The sequence below is a fragment of the Canis lupus genome, chromosome 23 (assembly GCF_011100685.1).
Source record: "Canis lupus familiaris isolate Mischka breed German Shepherd chromosome 23, alternate assembly UU_Cfam_GSD_1.0, whole genome shotgun sequence".
In the NCBI taxonomy this organism is placed as follows: Eukaryota; Metazoa; Chordata; class Mammalia; order Carnivora; family Canidae; genus Canis; species Canis lupus.
The window spans coordinates 50,844,373-50,864,142 of record NC_049244.1 but is presented as its reverse complement, the minus strand read 5'-3'; the positions used below and the strand labels follow the sequence as shown (position 1 = coordinate 50,864,142).

Genomic DNA, 19,770 nt, shown 5'->3' with positions numbered 1-19,770 from the left:
GCATTCAATCTGTTGTGATGGGTTGTTTTGGTGGAAGCATACAAAGAAAATCTGACTTCACACAGATACATCATTGGAAAAGAGAGGTGTATTTTATGAGCCTTTTCAGAAAATCGTGCAGATTCTTTGCTACCATGTCAAAACTGCACAACTTTTAGTTTCTTAAAAGTTAGTTGCAGTGTGGAACCTAAAGCCAAATGAATAACATTTTCATCTCAGTTGCGTTGGAATCCATTGGTCTGTCTTACGCTTTGAAGTGATCTTTACCCAGGCATAACTGTGTGATATCAGGCATCGGTCATTTGGAAAATGTTGATTCGCTGAGTTATGCAGACCTTCCCGATGTTGAGACATGAATCATACAGTATCTAAAATTCCATTTGTTAAAAAAATAAATAAAAATAAATAAAATCGCATTTGTTAGCATCCCCACCGATATCATCAGTAAAGTCTTTAAATACTGGTAAAGCTGTGGAGCTCATGGTACCTTCAAGGCACAAGTTTTCCAAAGTTTTTTTTTTTTTTTTTTTTGCCTGAAGTCTTCATTTCTACCACTGGCAACAAGCAGTCGGTTGTTTTCTTTGAAGTGACAGGCTCACTTGCCAACTTTGCGAAAAAGTCTGCCAGAGATCCGAGTCTGAGAGCCTGTCGTTGGCCTCTCAGCCATTCTTTTAGGTAGGAGTCGTGCTCTACGACGGGCAGCTAGTTTAGTTCGTAACTCAGACAATTGCGCACGTGCTTTCCCTTGGGACAGACAGGGGACCCTGGGAGACAGCAGGGGCTTTAGACGTGTATTTCCCACTCCATGACATAGACCACTAAGAAGGCCGGTACCTCCAGGTGAGATTTAGTAAAGTGAGTATTTTGTATGGTTCCTCAAGGGCATTCTCTCTCTCTCTCTCTCTTTTTTTTTTTAGATTTTATTTACCTATTTATTTGACACACAGAGCGAGCGAGAGCATAAGTAGGTGGGCGGTGGCAGATGCAGAGGGAGAAGCCGGCTGAGCAGGGAGCCCGACGCGGGGCTCCATCCCAGGACCCTGGGATCCTGAAGTGCCCCTGGGGATGGTTTGCTGCCGTTGCCTTGATTTGTGCTAAGGCACTGGGGCCTTTCTCCACTGTTGCTTTTAGGTCATCGATGCAAATGTCAGTGGGTGAAAAGAGGTAGAGAGCATCTCAACATCCTCGGGCACCTGGCTTTGCCTCGCGGGCCACCTGCAATAGGGGTGAGCTGCCAGGGGGCTGCAGCCTGCCCTTGGGGACCTGCCGCCGCAGGGTACCTGCGGCCAACCCTGGCTCTTAGGAGAAACCACGGAGACGAATGGTCACGGCAAGGCCCCGGGAGAGGGGTTCCGCGTCACACCCCAGCCTGGCCCCAGGCACCGCTGTCACAGCCGGGCTTTCCGGAGGAGCCCTGGGCCGACTGGGTGCTGAGGTGCTTGTGAGGACCTGGGTGGGAGGGAGGCCAGGGCAAGGGGGCTCACCCCGCCGCCGGTTGCAGACTCCCAACAGTGGGGATCCTCACCCCGCTTGTTTCCCTATTTCCTCCGTTAGGCTACGTAACTCATACTTGGCTCAATGCTCTGATTCCTGCAAATCCTCCTATTAATGAAGTTATCTAAGCCGTTATCCTGGGAAAAATCTTCCCTGATGCTGAATAACTTTTAAATAATGAAGGGTTTGTGTCTGGGGGGGGGCATCAGGACTCCCCCTCCCAAGCAGCCCCTTTGCTCTGCAGCTGGCCAGCGCGGGTGTCCTGGCAGGACAAAGCACAGCTCAGGGGGCGTCTCGCTGAGCCAGTCCCTGTTTCCAGGAAAGAAAACCCATGTCCTTGAGCCAGAACTAATGCTCTCAGGGCTGGGATTTCTCTTTCTCTTGTTAGAGAGGGAAGAATGACAATGGTTTGCTTGAATCCCCGCAGTGGGAAAAGCCATCCAGAAATTCCAGCCCCCGGGACGTCACCAGGCCGAGATCCCGGCCCTGCACTCCTGAAGCACCGAGGAATCAGGGTTAGAGAAGGCTCCGGCTCCTGATTAGAGTATTAGAGTGAGGCTTGGGGCTACTCGCCCGGGAAGGGGCCGGCACACCGCTGGCCTGCTAGTCACTGAGCAAATCTCGTAAAGCACAGAAGCCAGGCGGACAACCCAAAAGATTGACCTGAATTTGTTCTGCAAATGGTCCTTTCTGCTGCACTGCCGTGACCAAAAAAAAAAAAAAAAAAAAAAAAAGGCACGATCTGAACATGGCAGGGAGGGAAGTTCCCAGATCATCAGAGGAATGGCTCTGAGTTTTAGCAAGTTTTTCCTAAACTTGACCTAAAATGTTCTTTCCTTCAGGGCCACACAGGCTTTTTTTTTTCTTCCTTAAATACAAAACACAACTACCCTCACTTCTGTGCTGGGAGCACAAGAGTTGTAATGATCTGCTTGGCTCTGAGTCTCCAAATCTTCCCACTGAATTTCTCTAACCTCAGGCGTCAGGACCAGCCCCCCAGCCTTGCGAGGGAGGGAGGGAGGAGGAAGCAGGGGCTGCAAGGATACACTCAGGGCAATAATTTCCCAGATCTGGATCGAATTAGTCTGATCTGTGACATTCCGGCCTCCGCATGCTCTCAGGTTTGCGCACGGTGCTCCAGGTCCTCTGCCTGGGGACCAGCCACCCCCCACTCCCCTCACCTCCTTTTACTTTTTCCCTTGAGCTTTTGCTTGGTATTTAGCTCTTCCTCTGATGTTGGCAGGATGCTCCCCCGCCCTCGCCACCACCACCGCTGTGGCATGTTATTTCCAGGCTGTTCTAGAGGGGAAAGTGGATTAATAACTTGGGGGAACGTATGTGCTGGTGCAGTCGCCAAACGGTCAGGGGTGTTGGAAGAGCCACACACCTGCTCTGGGCCTCACCTGTAAATGGGCTAAATTGGGAGGGGCTCATACACCTGGAGCCCAGAAGTACATTCTTTGCACACCCCTCCCCAATGTCCAGCCCTTGCCTCTACGGGCCGTTTGACGACAGCAGTGTCTCCCTGGGCTGAGGCCAGCTTTGGGGACCGCTGGACTTGATGGGTGCTAGGTTCTTTCGAGCCCTGAAATATGTCTTCTCGTCGTTTCTCCGAATGCCATGCTCGTGCACCACTAACTTGTCCTTAACGTGCCAAGCCTCTGTGCCTTCCCGGTCGTCCACAGGGTCTCAGACCACTCCCTGTCCCTCCAGACTGCCGTCTGGGCCTTCCACAGCCTGAAAGAGAAGAAACAAATCACTGGGTGATTTGTTAAGGTATCTCCTTTATTGAAAAGAGCGAAAGGGGGACTGCGAGGAGTCAGGTGCTGGCAAGCCCTGTGGGATCAAAGGACCGCAGGAGGCCCAGGTACCGCATCCCTGGAGCCACACAAAGAGGCTTCTGGAAAGAAAAGATTCCTACCGGTTCTCTGAGGGAGCAGATGGCCTCGGAGTGCTGCCCAGGGCTGCCCCCCCTCAGACACCGGCGCCCGCCTGGCTTCCTACTCCTGTAGGAAGCACGACAAGCTCCCACCTACACTGCTGGCCCGAATGTTTGAGAACTTGGAGCAGTTGGGAGCACAAACATTTACTTTCTGGAGGTGTTGTTTGGAGCTGCTGTGACCAAGGCCAAAAATGCAGTTTCCTAAATCCCCTGTTCCTATTGTGGGGCACACAGCACAGATTAAAGCAGAAGAAAAGAAGTCAGAAAAATAAACAGTGAGCAAGCCTGTTGACTATGCATCTGTAGAGAAAAGAGGGAAAATCTGGGTGGCTGTAGGGAAGAGAAAGACAACCAAAGAGGAAAGGAATCCAAGAACACACGGACAAAGTGTTAGTCGGGCCCGTGAAAACACAACATGAAAGAAAAGCCAGTCATATAGGACATAAACACTGAGAAAGGGATTCCGTGGGGTAAGTAACTTAAAATGCTTTCCCAGCAGTAGCTAGGAGGGTCTCCCACTTAAAACAGAAGCATTTAGAAATAGGATTTGCCAGTAAGATAACCGCTCAAACAGAACCTGGAAAACTGAGGCAAAATTCCGGCCACACTTTCCCTAAATATCTCCTTAGGTCACTATTAAGAAAATAGATAATCAAGATTCTTCCCGTTAATTTACTTCTTAATCTAAACCTTCCCAAGAGAACTTGAAATAAAATGATAACACGGATCAAAGAGCTGGCATCAAGGACCAAAGGGAAATATCTCAGCTCGTCAGAAAGTCAACAGTGGCCTAAGTGCTTAAATACTTGGGAGGGTGGATGACTGGAAGCCCTGGTCAGTCAGTGACCACGTAACCTCGGAGACACTTTCTGGAACTTCCGTGCCTCGGTGGGCTCATCCGTAGGATGGCACGTCACTGCTTCATGGCTCCGTTGTGAGCAAGCGAACTAAATAACAACTAAATAATGTGCCACCATGGTCCTTCGGATCTGGAGTGAGACCCTCTCCTCTTGAAGAACCCAGAGACTGGTTGTTTTTTAGGAAAAAAAGAAAGTCTTCCCAAAGTCACCCAAACAACAAGGAAGAAACCATTCAGAGGAGAGGGGAAAAAGGAAAAGGTTGACCCAGCTTTGCGCTCCATGTCCTCTTTCTAATAAAGAGACAAGGCAAGCAAGTCCTTCGCCTTCTACTAAGAATCCACCTGGAAGGTTTTCCCCGTAGGTTACCATAAGGTCCAGGCTCCAGGCTCCAGGCTCCGGAGGGGCTGTGCTCATAGAAACCGCTCCTCTTACCTGTTGCCGCAGGAACGTTTGGCCTATGCAAAGGTCGCAGGTGTGAGAACAGATGGTGTTGAGGACGGGGTGCTCCGGGGGCGGGGGGGGGGGGGCCTGGGGCAGGGCCGCGACCTGCACATGCGAGTGGGCGCTCCCCCTCTTCTGGTCCCTAGGAGCCGGGGCCAGCGGTGTCCACACCGGCTGCTCTGAAGTCCACCCTGGCATCACTGCGGGGAGCCTCCCCCAGGAGCCAGGTGCTTGTGCTCCGGGCTTAAGAAGGAAGGGCAGGGTCAGGGAGAGGGACGGGCGGGGAACTGGGCAGGAGCTGTTTCCTGGGGAGGAGGACACAGTGCACAGCCAGGCCAGCTGTGCTTTGGGCCGCGGGGGGCCGGGGAGTGGGGGAGGCCGGGGGGAGGCCGCGGGGAGGCCGCGGGGAGGCCGCGTGCTGCTGGCGCAGTCCTGAGCGTGGCTCCCAGGCCCGGCCTCCGCAGGTGTCCCAGTGCAAGACCTGAGTGTGCAGGCCAGGCCGGGAAGGGCTCGGCGGGCAGCCTGACGGGGTGTGCAGGCCCCTGGCACCGGGCTGGGATTCTGAACGTCACCCAACCTTGGCCACCGGGGACTCAGCAGCTCTGTCCCAGGCCCCCATACTCCTGCCCTTTGGGGTTGGCTTCAGCAGGAGGGCACCCACCACTGGTCCCTAAGCCCCCTGTCCCGGGCCCTATATGAGTGCCAGGGACGGGCACTCTGCTCCCCAGGGCTTGGATCCCATAGGTGCCCCAAGCCTACTCGGCAGTCAGCGGAGACCAGTTAGGAGCTCCCCTGGGACCCCGGGCCCTGTGTGAGCCCCTGAGGGTCAGCCTCCAGCCTCCAGCTCCCGGGCCCTATATGAGGACCCAAGTGTCAGTCTCCAGCCCCCAGGGCCCTGTGTGAGCCCCTGAGGGTCAGCCCCCAGCCCCCAGCCCCCAGGCCCTGTGTGAAGCCCTGAGAGTCAGCCTCCAGTCCCCATCCCCCAGCTCCCGGGCCCTATGTGAGCCCCCAAGGGTCAGCCTCCAGCCTCCAGCTCCCGGGCCCTATATGAGGACCCGAGTGTCAGTCTCCAGCCCCCAGGGCCCTGTGTGAGCCCCCGAGGGTCAGCCTCACCCCTTTTTGCAGGGAGGCAGGAGGGAGCGTCTGGGTCCACAGCCTGGCAGGGGGCACAGTGAGGATGCCCCGCTCCCTGTGCCCCACTGTCTCCCAAGGGGCAGTGCAGGGAGGGCCGTGGCCCCTTACTCCGGGGCAGCCTCGGGCAGAGGCCGGGGGCCTGCAGGTGCCCCCCTCGCCTGCCCGAGAGGAGCTGCCCGGATCCACCCAGGGCCACCGGCTCCCGTGACCCGGGAGAGAGCAGGAGAGGCCTGGCCCAGTCCCCGCCGCTCCGGACCCCAGCAGCCTGGAGGACCTGGAAACTGAGTTGAGAGACGGAGGCTGACCCAGAGTTCTGCAGTCGGGAGGAGGAAGGAGGGTTCTAACTGGACCGCAAGTGCCAAGAGAGGAGCGCAACCTGCCGAGATGTGCACAGGGACACGCTTCTCGTTTTTTAATGCGTTCATTTGTTTGGTTTGGCCAGAAACAGAGCACACTTGAAGGCAGTGATCAGAAAAATGAAAACTGTTTCATGTTTTACCCCGAGTTGGGACCCCCCGTTGGGCCGCAGTGTAATCCTAAGCAGCGAGGGGACCCTGCAGGCGTGGACCGGAGAAGCTTCTAGAAGCTTCTCCGGCCCCAGACGCCGGCCTTCACTGCAGCAGGGTATCCCCCTGAGACAGACGCAGCCATCGCTGGGGGGCAGCTGTGTGTGGGCGCGGCTGGAGGCCGGCGATGAGTCAATCCTGGGGTCCCGGCTGAGTCCTGGGGGGCAGGTGGGAGGAGGAGCCACTGAGAGAACTTGAAAGGGCCACTTGCCCTGGAATTGGGTAAGACTCGAGGGAAAGCGGGGCTCTACAGTCGCACTTACCTTGGTACAAACTCTGTGCTCGAGATTAAAAGTTGTTTGCTCGGCAACCACTGCATCTAAAGCTGTGATGTCCTGTACAGAAGCCACTAGTCGCACGTGACTATTTAAGTAGAATTAAAGATCCAGTTCTTCCGTCACACTAGTCACATGTCAAGCGCTAAGTAACCACATGCAGCCAGGGGCTCCTGTGTTGAATAGTGAAGATGAAAGGACGCTGCCATTTTGCAAAAAAAAAAAAAAAAAAAAAAAAATTCTTTTTAGGCTGCTCTGCTTCAAAGAAAAAGCTTTTGTTCCGATGATGGCAGAGAAAATAAGGGCCAAGCTGGACCTCGGAGCTATCATCTGGTATGTTCGAAATTAAAATTCCAAACTTCATGGGCAAAGTCAAAAGTTAAAGTGACGTCACAGAGCGAGGACAAGGAGCAACCCCATTACTGCAGAGGACACAGTGAGCCCTGAGCTCAGAAGTGTCCCTGAGTTCTGCGTTAGGAATTTGAGGGGGGCCTTAGTTCTCAAGGACAGCCGGGTCGTTTGGCAGAGGCCGCTGATCCCCAGGGAAGGGCAGTGGGTGCCCAGCACAGGTGACGGTGGGACTCAGGGAAGGTGAGAGCATAGGGTGGCAGGGGTTCCACTACGGCAATTACTTCCGTTCTGGAAACTCTCAAAAACGGAGTGATATTTGAGAGCCAAGAGCCTGGGATGTATGCATTACAGGATTTTGTTTTTCTCACTGGGCCATGAGAAGTAGCAGACGAGGCCCAGGACTCCTCTAACGCTGTGTGACTAATTACTCCAAAACTCACTGGCTTAAGACCGCAGTGATCATCTATCATCCCTCACAGCTTCCCACCATGCACCAGGAATCTGGGCCCACAGCGGAAGGGTGTCTGGAGCTCGGGGTCTCTCGTGGGGTGGCAGTCCAGACCCCAGCTGGACGGCGGTCACTCCGAGGTGTGACCAGGCTGCCCCACCTCCAGGGTAGCTCGACTCACACATCTGGTGAACTGCTGCTGGCTCTTCCCAGGAGGCCTGCGTGCTCTCAACGTGGGCTCCGTCCCAGGGCCTTCCCGAGCGTTCTCACAACACGGTGGCTGGCTTGCCCCAGAATGAGCGTCAAGCCCGTGAAGCCACAGGCGGTACTTCTGCTGCAGCCTGTAGTGACACAGGCCAGCCCTGCCCCGGTGTGGGAAGGAGGCCTCCTACGTGATGACTCTAGGAAATACTAGGGGGCAAAGTTTATAGGGGCCCTCGTGGAGGCTGGCTACCACCTAGCCACGCGGGCTGCACGCTCCAGATTATCACAACGTACGACTGGAAATCTGTCCGTTGCAGCTAGCCAAAACCTACCTTAAACCATTTCAAGGAAAATCAAATAAGAGCGAATGCGTCTACTAGCATATATGACGGAAAGGTCTTGATGTACCTAGATGGGGGGCTTCAGTGACATCCCCAGGGTTCTGTCTCATTCTCAGGCCGACTGTCCTCCTGGACTCTCCTCCACCAGGAGCTCCAGCCTCGCATCTCCAGCCTACCAGAGAGAGAGACTGCCTCTTTCCCATTTGCGCCAACAAAAATCCCAGCGGGCTGCCACTGGCTGGAATCATCATCTCTGAACCAATCCCTGTGATCTTTCGAATATGGTACGGATGGATTGGCCAGGCTGGTCACCTGCTTGTCCCTAGACCAGCTGGCTGTAACCAAAAAAATAATAATAATAAAATAAAATGGTGAAGGGTGCTGGGCTGAACAAAAGCACATCCCTGTCTGCTTTCATAACAGAAAATTATATTACGCTCGCCCCCTTATGAAGACTGACAATGCCAAACTCCCAACCCAGAAACACATCACTGTTTTCCATTAGCCTTCCTACACAACCAGATGTAGACATTCTTCTGTGAGATTTATTTTGCACAGCCAAGGCTGGGGATTTCTCCTGGTCTGATAAATCCCTGGTATCTCTAAATCTGGGTAGGTGCTTCAAGGAGCCACGGCTTTGGTTTATACCGATCCCAGTACATCATTTCCAAGGCCCCCTCGTGCGTCTTTTTGCCAACAGGTGGAAAGAGAGTGACTTCCCAGCAACACCTTAAAGATGTGTGAGTAAAATTACTTTATTGAAGAGAAATAGGACCTTGCATAAGTGGGGTATAATAAATCCAGTAACAGCTCACTCGTCTGGGGTGGCTGATTTATGATGTATCCAACCCTTTGGAATACAGGCTGTGTTCCTGGGTGGGGAAAAGTTTCCGCAGATCAGATAAAGCCCTCGCACAGCTGTACATTTAACCACCCATTTGAAGCTATATTGATTCTAATTGAGCATATAAACATGTGGTTCTGGACGTGGTGGATTTTTCTAGTTCCCCAGTCCATGGCATATAAGAAACAACAGACCGAGTGGGCTGTGGCAGGGAGTCACTGTGCTGCCAGCAGAGAAGATACCTGGTGGTCTGAGCGGCTACGATGGTAGTGGTGTCCTGGCTCTTGTTGCTCTTTTTTTTTTTTTTTTTTTTTAAGATTTTATTTATTTATTCATGAGAGACACACACAGAGAGAGAGACAGAGACCCAGGCAGAGGGAGAAGCAGGCTCCATGCAGGGAGCCCAATACGGGACCCGATCCCGGGACTCCAGGATCACACCCAAGCCGAAGGCAGCTGCTCAGCTGCGGAGACACCCAGGGGTCCCCTTGTTGCTCTTTCTTTAACATGGGTGGTGGGTAAGACACTGCCAAGCACTTGAGCACTTTCCACGTCATGTCTCATTCGACCCTGACAACCCTATAAGCTCAGGGCTTTGCCCCATTTTGCAGATGGGAAAACTGAAGCTTAGGGTGATATCCAGTTATTAAGAAGAGGTCGCATGCTTGGTGACACCTATTGAATAAAACAGGTTAGTAGGTCGCCTCATTTTTCAAAAATGGCTCACCGGACACTTCTCAGGGCGTAGATGGGTAAGTGGAAACGTCACTTTCAAGCTCCGTCTCTCCCAGATAAGGCAAAATAAGGTGTCTCTGGGGTGTCTTCCAGGCCTGAGATTCTGTATCGTTGAAGGCCTGGGCTTCTAAGGTCAAAGAACTTCATACACGATTCTGAGGGGGGTGTCTGTAGGCACTGCCAGGGCTCCCTGCCAGGGCGCAGAACAGGGACGCCCAGGACAGTGGAGGACAACGCGGTCTCTTTTCAGAGTGATGGCTAAGGACGCCCCGACATCTCCGTGGTGGCTCTGGTTCCTACAGCTCCGTGTCCCTGCCCACACGGCATCGTGGCCTACTCCTACCCCGGGTGTCCACAGGCCTCAGCTGCCCTCCTCCCGTCTCAGGATGACACGGGACACATTCAGAGAATCCTTCTGAAGGTCCCTGGACCTGAGGTCAGATGCGGGAACTGCGGAGGCTCCTGCTTTCCTTTGCTCCCTCCCCTTGGTCCCGCTGGTTGACAGAAGGGGCCGTTGGCGTCGCTGGTTTCTTAACCTTGGCAAGCAAACGAGGGGGGAGAATCCACTGTGTGTTTTCTTCTCTCACAGGTCGAATTAAGAGGCCCTTTGGGATCCCGCTCAGCGGGGTATTGGAGAGGATAAGCGTTTTTCAAGACGCCAGGAGTCCCTGAGATTATGTGGCTTTCGTAGAGAGGGTGCGAGTGTGATCCTTCCTGCCGTCCTCCCGACCCGGTGCGGCCCGAGGCCTAACCTGCAGCCGACCCACGTCCTCCTCGCCCCTTGGCTGCCAGGATCTCCGGGGAGTGCGGGGATTTCGGTTTCCTGAGCTCAGGCCTACGAGGTGGGCCTTCAGTGTCTGACCCTCGGCAATTCGACGCCCGCGCCCGATGTTCTTTCTGGCCTGGAACTGACCCTTGCACCCATTTAGAAACACTTTCTTGCACAGGACCCAGAAGAGGCATCAAGGAAGAAAGAGCCAAGTATCGAAATTGTCCTTTGAGAGATAGAACTGATCCCTGGATTCAAACCCTCTGCCGTAACTGGGCGTGATGTTCTCCTTCAAAGATATTTCTTTGTTCAGTGTTAGAGCGTATAAGGATCAGATATACGCTCCTAGGGGCAGATCTTTTTCCCTGTATATCTTTGGGGAAAAAAGCAGAAAAACAAACAAATAAATAAACAGGCCGTTCGTTGAGCTTCTCTGAAGAAATCCCGCAGGACCGCATCTAGAATGGCCTCTATGCTACAGACTGTCTTCGTCTACGCAAGTGCATGGGAGGAAGATGGTTTGGTCCAGCTCCCTCTGCTTCAATACCAGCTGTGAACCGAATTGTGTTCCACCCAAATTCATATGTTGAAGCCCTCAACCCACAGTGTGAGGGTGTTTGGAGTGGGGCCCTTGGGTAGGGCCCTCATGTTCTCTCTTCTGTTTCCCTCCCTTTCTGCAAACCAGAAGAGGATGGTCCCCAGGACCCAGGCTATTTTGGCACCCGGGTCGCCGAGGTCGCAGACTTCCAGTCTCCAGAGCAGCGAGCAATACATTTCTGTTGTTTAAGCCACCCGGTCTATGGGCTTTGTTATGAAAGTCCGAGCTAACAAGACAATACTCCACGCTGGCTTTTCTGACCCAGCTCTGTCTCCGTCACGGCCACGCTGGCCGCCCTGGCCACAGGTCCTGGACAGAGCGGTTATGTAGGGGATTTCCAGAGAAAGCCATGTCCTCACTATTGTGCCTCAGCTCTAGAAAACTGAGTCGATACACAGGTTCTTGTTAGGAATGCATTTTAAGGGCAGACGTTGTTAAAACTCGAAGCCAGGCCTGGCAAAATGAGGCTTCGTACGGGGCAGATCTATTATTAGAGGGCATTTAGTTTCAGAAACGATCTCAGTGGATCCTATGAGCGGGAATCATAACATCACTCCTCATTCCACTTACGAGAAATTATGTTTCTCTCTAACTTTTCCCCTGGGCAACTGAAGTTATTTGTGGGAAAACTCTTATTTCCTGGGCGGAAAATCAAAAGTAGGCAGATGGATGTCTGATACCTGTAAAGACACACAATGGAGAATCTTAAACGACCTTTTTGAAAAAGGGTGTTTTGTGTGTGTTTTTCGTTTTTCACACACAAATATGTGGTTCATCTTTCTTTGAAGGGTATTTTAGAGACAGGTCTGGAAAATACATGCTTTGAAAAGGAGGAGCATCTTGAGCCCTGCAGGTCCATTTCGATCCTTACATCTCAGAAATCAAAGTGCCAAAGAAACTTTGAATGTCTCTAGTCACTCCTGACTTGGCAAAATACTTTATTCCAGCTTTGGAGAGAGGCACCTGTTCAAATGCCCGGCCTAGCAGGGGCTCTGCATAGCCCTTCGAGGGGCCTGTGTGACTATCAGGCTGGTCTCCTAGGTGTTCCTATATTTGGAAGTTGGCACTTGTAGTAGAGCCTGGGCCTGAAAAGAAACCACTTGGCCGACTTGGAAAAATTCTCCTGAACCTGATGCTGCTGGTCCTGTCCCACACGGGATAACCCAGTCCTGCCACATTCTTCCACAGAGTCAGAAGTTCACTAGGTCCCTGGGCTTGCTGAGATCAGAGCGGGGAGCTCGATGAAAGGCTACCAAGAATAAATTCCCTGGAGGTGGTATGTCTGACGAGGAAGCAGTAGAGAGCTGTTGGCACATGAGGCTATCTTCGGACACACAGCTCTGCAATGCTGCTTTCTCCAATGTCTGCAGATCTGAAGGAAAATTGCCCCATGGAGGTGCTCACAGACAGCCATCCCATTGGGAGTGGGGGCCAGCTGGAAGCTGCCGCCAGTGTCTTAGGAACTTCACTTTCATAGTACTTCAAGCTTGAGAAAACATTAATTGTTCCTTTAAGGAACTGAGGAGATGACTGTAATGGGGAGCGTAGGGGTCTAAACCCCAAAGCCACCTGCGCGGCATGGCACTGATGTATGAAACTAGATGTAATTTTATATAAGAAACTGAGTAGCCGACCTCTAAGAATTCTGAGAAAGGCACACTCTTCAGCAATTAACACGAGCCTACTTCATGTATTTAATTAATCAAGACGGAGGAAGATTTTCCAGTGGGACAATTCACATGCCTGCCCTGTAGCTCCCAGCATATATAACGTCTGGAAAGCTCCAATGACATTTTCATGTCTTCCTGGTGCTGGGCCAGTGAATGGGCCACAAGAAATGTTTATACCGACAGTCATTACCAAAGTGTTCCTCACGGCAGAATCTCATTAATTAGGCCTAGCCAAACCTGCCTGCCACACCCAGGACCCAGCCGAATAACCTTAGAGGATTTAGAAACACCCCTTGGACAAACACTCATTTATTATGAACTGTATTCAGTGAATCAGCTCCACAGCACGATACCACCTGTCAGAACTTCCTCAGGACAGAATGTTTTATAAACTACAATCAAAGACTTCAGCTTTATTTTTCATCATGATCATGGAATATGTTTCCAGTCATGGCAATGATACTCTTCAAACACTTTGCAAATATTAATTTTTATTCCACTTTGACCCATGTTTTGCCCACAACCAAGGACAATGTGATTCATTTTCTTCAGTCCCCTGATCAAAAGACTAGTTTCTACCAGTGCCGTTTGTTTTTCCTGAAATTGATGTGAGCTTTATTTTTTCTCCAAAGCCCTGTAACATTTCCAGAATGGGTCAGAAACTCTTCTGAGCAGCACCACCCATGCCCCGCCCCCACCTGCCTTTCTTGGAAGGCTCTGGAAAGTTATTTGAGTGTGAGCTCACATCCCTGGGTACTGAGGGTACCTTTGGACCTGGAGTTTCCTTCAACACACGTGTATGAACTGCTGACTCCGTGCCAGGTCCTGTTCAAAGTACTGCATAAACAACATAGGCAGTCATGTTTCATGCTCCCCTAAGGTTCACCTTCTAGTGGAGGGTGGCAGGCTAGGGGGGAAAGTAAACCAAGAAGTCATTTTTGAAAGTGACAAATGGTAGGAAGACAATGCAAAGGATAACAGAGAGGGACTGGGGATGTGTGTGTGTGGAGGGGGGGGGGGGTGGTCAGGGAAGATCTGCTTAGGGAATAACAGTTTAGTTGAGACCCGAATGATAATATTACGGTAATCATGGCAGTTCTGTCTGATAGACTTCTCTATTTCTTTTTAAAGATTTTATTTGTTTACTTGAGAGAGAAAGAGCATGCATACAAGTGGGGGGAAGGGCAGAAGGAGAGAATCTCCAACAGACTCCCCACCAGGCCGGGTGCCCAACTTGGGGCTCGACCCTACAACTCCGAGATCATGGCCTGAAGCAAAATCAAGAGCCAGACACCCAGCCGACTGAGCCACCTAGGCACCCCTATATCTCTCTATTTTTAAAGCAATTCCACAAAGATATACACTCAGAGCAAAGAGAGTGATTAGGAAGGCATTGTCCTCTCATATTTTTTGTTTTTTGAGTGGGAAAAGGTATGGAGAGTGATGATAAATTGGTTGTCTCTAAGGAGGTCGACATTGCATTATCTACCAAATTTTATTTATTTTTTGTTTTTTTAAAGATTTTATTTATTTATTCATGAGAGACACACACAGAGATAAAGAGAGAGAGAGAGAGGCAGAGAGACAGGCAGAGGGAGAAGCAGGCTCCATGCAGGGAGCCCAACGTGGGACTCGATCCTGGGTCTCCAGGATCACACCCTGGACTGAATGCGGCGCTAAACCGTTGAGCCACCCGGGCTGCCCTATCTACCAAGTTTTAAAGTACACTGTCCTTTGGCCCAACAACTCTACTTCTAAGATTTCCTTCTATAGAAATAATGGCACATAGGCATGAATGTGTGTGTGTGTGTGTGTGTGTGTGTGTAGGTATAAGGATATTCGCCGCATCGTTTGTAGTAGCAGAAGACTGCAAACAACCCAAAAGTTCATCAGTAAATTCTAGAACATCCATAGCAAAGAATGCTTTCAGTCATTAAAAAGAACGAGGTTGAGCTCCTGGATGAACTAAGTGAAGAAAAGCAAGGTGCATGAGCCGTGTGTTCAATATCCTATCGCCTTTTAAAGCATCTGTACACACATACGTGTTACCTCCGGAGGCGGATATAAGAAACCAGGAACAGTTTTTACCTTAGCAGGGGTTAGAGGAGAACTAGGGAGACTCTCTATACTCTTTGGTGATATTTGCATTTTTAATGTATTGCACGTCTTAGCTAGTTAACAAACACGTTATGACAATCAAGGCTTCACAGTATAAACAGGTAAGGAATATCCATACAAAATTCTTTGCATGTGTTCTTCAACGTCCCAAGTCCAGCCAGGATGAGTTTTAAGTGTTCGAAGTGCCAAAGCTCCTTAAGTCAGGGATGTAATCAGGTTGTGGGCTGGCTCAACACCACAGCCGGGGCTTGGCTGGGGCTCTGGGAGCGTGAGCTTAGGAAATGTTTCAGGAAAGGCATTTTCTTTTCCGACGAGCATCCTTTTGGGAAGACAGTGCACTCACTTCTAGGCCATTCACATGTCTGACCAGCTGACCTGACCCGTGTTCAGAGAGAGAACCGAAAAAAAAAAAACAAAAAAAAAAAAAAACGATTTATCTTTAAAAATACTTCCCAGCGCATATACAGTATTTTAACTTTCCTCCTTCTAAGTTCGAACAGACTTTGTTTTCTATGAACTTGTTCCAGTAAGAATGTTTTTCTTAGCTCTCACAGCTATTTCATGTTCTGGTCCATTTATGATTATGGGCTGATAAGAGTCTTCGGCTACTAGTAAAATTTTAAGAAATATGATGGAAATCAGATGTCTGTATTCCCAGCACAGGGTCTGTGCCTCCTACGATGCTGCACCGGGGAAGAACAGCAAACGGGACTTAGAACTTTCATTCTCCTGGGAATGAAAATCTGCCCCATGTCAAATAAATCATTTATACATATAAAAGTTTTATTTAAAAGAAAATGTGCTGTCAATAATCTGAGATAGCCATGGAAACGACATTCAGGATCTATTTTAAAAATGCATTAAATATGCATCTAGTAGAATCACGAGGAATTAACTCGCTTGTGGGCAAAGTTTCCATCGGCTGCGCGGAGGCCGTGAGAACCAGGCAGGCCGGGCCGGGGTGGCCGGGGTTTGGGGCCCGCTGGGGCTGCATAAACGAGAACTGGCTCCTGAGGAAACAAAGAAAGGCCTGGTAAGCCCCAGAGAAGGGCTGCATGTGAGGCTGAGTCAGAGCCCAACCTGACAAGGGGGTGACGAGGCAGAAACGGCTCCCCTGGGGGGTGACTGTCCCTCTGCGAGGCCGGGTGCGGGGACGCCTTCCTACCGCAGGTGCAGGTCCCCGGAGAGCAAGCCAGAGTCATCACCACAGGAGGCACCACCCTATGGATAGGAAGTCATTAAAAAGTGGGTCACTGCAGAGGCCTGCCTAACTGTGGGCCAGGGTCCCTGGTCCTCAGGATCAGGTTTCAGGCCAGGCTTGGTGGCTCTGGAGGACACACCTTCCCCGGTAGTCTCGGGGGAGGGAGGAGGAGGGGTTGTGGTTTGAGCACTGGCAAGTGGAGATGGAGAGAGAGAGAGAGAGAGAGAGAGAGTCATTCAGACGAGACCCTAGACGTGAAGGCTGAAAGTGGCTTTGCCCCAGCGAGGGCAGCAAATATATCTGTGCAGATCAGAGTGACAAGTGGGAACAATCTCGGATTTCCACTTGGATTTTCCACCTTCCATCTATGAGATTCTTCTATGGAGGAGTCACTCCACTTGGAATCAGAGGACTTTCCTCATGAAACGTATATATGACTCTAAGGTCAAGGTCTGAGTATTAATGATGGAAAGCTATAGACTTATTATTTCTTAATCTGTCTTAGAATCATGCAGTTGGGGGATCCCTGGGTGGCGCAGCGGTTTAGCACCTGCCTTTGGCCCAGGGCACGATCCTGGAGACCCGGGATCGAATCCCACGTCGGGCTCCCGGGATGGAGCCTGCTTCTCCCTCTGCCTGTGTCTCTGCTTCTCTCTCTCTGTCTATCATAAATAAATAAATAAATCTTTAAAAAAAAAAAAAGAATCATGCAGTTGGAAGGGGCAGTATCACTGGCTGTACAGATGAGGAAACTGAGGCCTGGGAGCGCTAAGTAATGTGGTAAAGCTCTCCAGGAAGCTGGGGCTAGAACTTACGTTATCCTTTCTCTAAGCAGAGTCCTTGGCTATTTAAAAAGTAATCTTCTATTTATACGTTCCGCTCACACCTCTGTTCACTCACTTTCAAACTCTGTGGTCCATTTCCCTGTCCCAAAGAAAAGTGAATATGTTGACTAAGTAGAAAATTTCAGAAAGCTGAGCTGAAAGAAGAAGAGCGAGGGGGTTGGGGAGAGAAAGAGCGAGCACACAGACCTATATAAGGGCCCACCAAGCTTAATGTGACCCATTATTAATTAACAAATAATGTCCAGATTTAATAACACTTTAGTCATAAGCGGACCCCAGCTCACATATATGACATACAGAAGGTAAGATGAAGCTGTGTGTTCAGAGGAAGCCAGGACTGCCTAGACCATCGGCTGGCTGACGTCTTGCCCTGCTCTGGGATTCTGCGCTTAATCACTGCAGGTGACATTCATGCGGCACCAGGGGAAAAGGAACTTGGCATTTTCCAGTTCAGTGAGGTCTGAACAAACCACATAATTTGGCATTAAATAGATTGTATTTTACCAGAATTTTCCAGTCCTGCAGTTTGTATCGATCAAATCAACGAAATTATTGCCACTCTGGATATCTGTGAAAAGGCCATTTAAAAACCTGGTGCCTCGGGGGCCCCTGGGTGGCTGAGTAGGTTGAGTGCCTGCCTTCAGCTCAGGTCATGACCCCAGGGTCCTGGGATCAAGTCCCACATCAGGGCTCCCTGCATGGAGCCTGCTTCTCCCTCTGCCTGTGTCTCTGCCTCTCTCTCTCTCTCTGTACCTCTCATGAATAAATAAATAAATAAATAAATAAATAAATAAATAAATAAATAAATAAATAAATAAACCCAAACAAGAACCTGGTGCCTCACCTTACATATCCTCACGCAACACCTCTCCTGGTGATGGGGAAATGTCCCATTCTGCTGAGTCACAGTCATTTCCTCCTTCCCTCACTTGGGGTGGGGTTGCAATGACCAGCGACACTTTGGGGACACATCCTGCCTTATATGTTTATGTGGCTTAGCTAGTCTTACATTAATCTTATTCCTTAAGAATGGGACCCAAAATCTTGTGGCCCTTCTTCTGCACCTCTGCATCCACTCACTCACGGAACATTATTATTGAGTGTTCACAACACCCGGTTTCTAAAAAAGATCCACGAAGATACACTCAAAGAGCTCATAGCCTAGTCTACCTTTAAATAAATAACAACAACATGGTGTGGTAAAGGCATGACAGGCTTGGTCTGGATGGTCATTAGCAAGTTTCTCCAAAGGCCACAGGCCCTGTTGTTTCTTCTTCCCTTAGTTCATCTCTGTACTTCTTGACTTTTCATCCTCAAAGGCAACCATGCCATCACATTGATGCCTCCTCCATCGGAAAGGGGGACATTGACGCCTCCCCCATCTGAAAGGGGGCTAGTGTTAGAGACTGTCAAGGTCCCACACCCTCCCCTTCATTTTACTTCCCATTCTTATCCCGATGACACTTTCTCAGGTAGATGTGCAGAAGCTTGAAGTCATCTCAAAAGTGGGACATAAACAATGATCAGTTGAGAAGAAGGACAAAAATATTGAGAAACAACTACTTACATTCATTTTTGTCTAAAAAATTATAAAGAAAAATGTTAGGGATCTCCGACTTTTCGCTTTTCTGACGCCGGCACCCTACGAGGCCTGTCTGTTGGGTGGGCACCTGTCACGTGCAGTAGGCATGGTACCCTCAGGAGAGAGTGAGGGGTTCCCTGAGCCGAGAGAGGCACCTGTGCTCTTTTCCCTTTCAGGGTATTGTGACATATCACAGGTTATCTGGGCCTGGTTTGAGTGGGTTTAAAGATGATATCATCCTAAGTCTAAGGCTGGCAAACTCTGGCCTCAACCAAATCTAGTCTGATGCCTCTTTTTGTAAATAAAAGTGTTATTTATACAGTCACGCTCATTGGTTTACATATTGTCTACGGCTGCTTTCAGACAAGGGCAGAGTTGAGGAGTTGCAACAGAGACCACAAGGCCTGAAAAACCTAGAATATTTGCCAGCAAGCCCTTCACAGAAAATACTTGCCAAAACCTGTCCCAAACAGTTCAATTTTTGTTAAACTGCATACGATGGGAGAGGGAGGGTTGTGGTCATAAAAATCTATATCACCCTTGGATTCACTGGTTATCTCATGACAAAGTTCTTAAAAGAAAGCTGAAATTAAAGATCAGTTCTGTGTATATGAAAACACTAATGTTTCAAAGTTTCTGGCCTTGTCTTCTGATGACCAGTAGCTGATTCTAGCGACCGAGAAGATATTTTGTAAAGAAAAAAAAAAACAAAAAACCAAAACCCCACACACACATTTCAACTGTCTTTTCAAGTGAAATTGTCTTTCACATTTAAAGGAGAGAGAAATACTTGTGCATTTCACAAGAAACCTGCAAGGCTGCATTTTGAAAAAGCATATTTTGATGTGTTTCCATTTTATGCTATTCTGTTTCTCTAAAAAAATGTTCACGTATGCATTCTCAGACACAGAAGCAGAACTTGCTTGTTTAAACACCGTCCACACGAAGTTTCATGGAATTTGAAACTGTATGGTAAAAATATAAAAATACAAGATATATATGATTTATATATATATATATGTGGTATTTTTATTTTTGTTTGCAAGAATAAATGATAGACATCTGGTATTAGGAATATTTACTAGCTACAGCGTAGTCAGTGAAGAACTTCTATCGGATATGAGTACCTTTGTGATATGCTTTTTTTCAACTATTATCATTAGCACTTTTATAGTGAGAACAGAAAACACTTGTATACATTTAATACGTCTCAAAACATTGCATTTCTTGTTTTTAAAAATTTTATCTTTTGTTTACATTATTTACTTCATCTTTTTCTTATTTTATTTCTATTTTCATGTCTGTTTCATAATATATATAATTTATTAGTGGAAAAGAAGAGATGTATATAT

General features: G+C 49.5%; 1 long non-coding RNA gene across 2 annotated transcripts; it reads right to left on the bottom strand.

Annotated features, from left to right (window-relative positions):
- Positions 1-496: 496 nt before the first annotated feature.
- LOC102153563 lies at positions 497-10,165 on the bottom strand. Of its 2 annotated transcripts, none has more exons than XR_005377266.1 (3): positions 9,628-10,165; positions 6,701-6,914; positions 497-3,231 (listed from the first exon to the last, which is right to left on the bottom strand). It is a non-coding gene; the product is annotated as an uncharacterized LOC102153563 (long non-coding RNA). The 2 variants fall into 2 exon arrangements; XR_005377265.1 differs by lacking the exon at positions 497-3,231 and adding an exon at positions 6,370-6,594.
- Between the last annotated feature and the right edge of the window lie 9,605 nt (positions 10,166-19,770).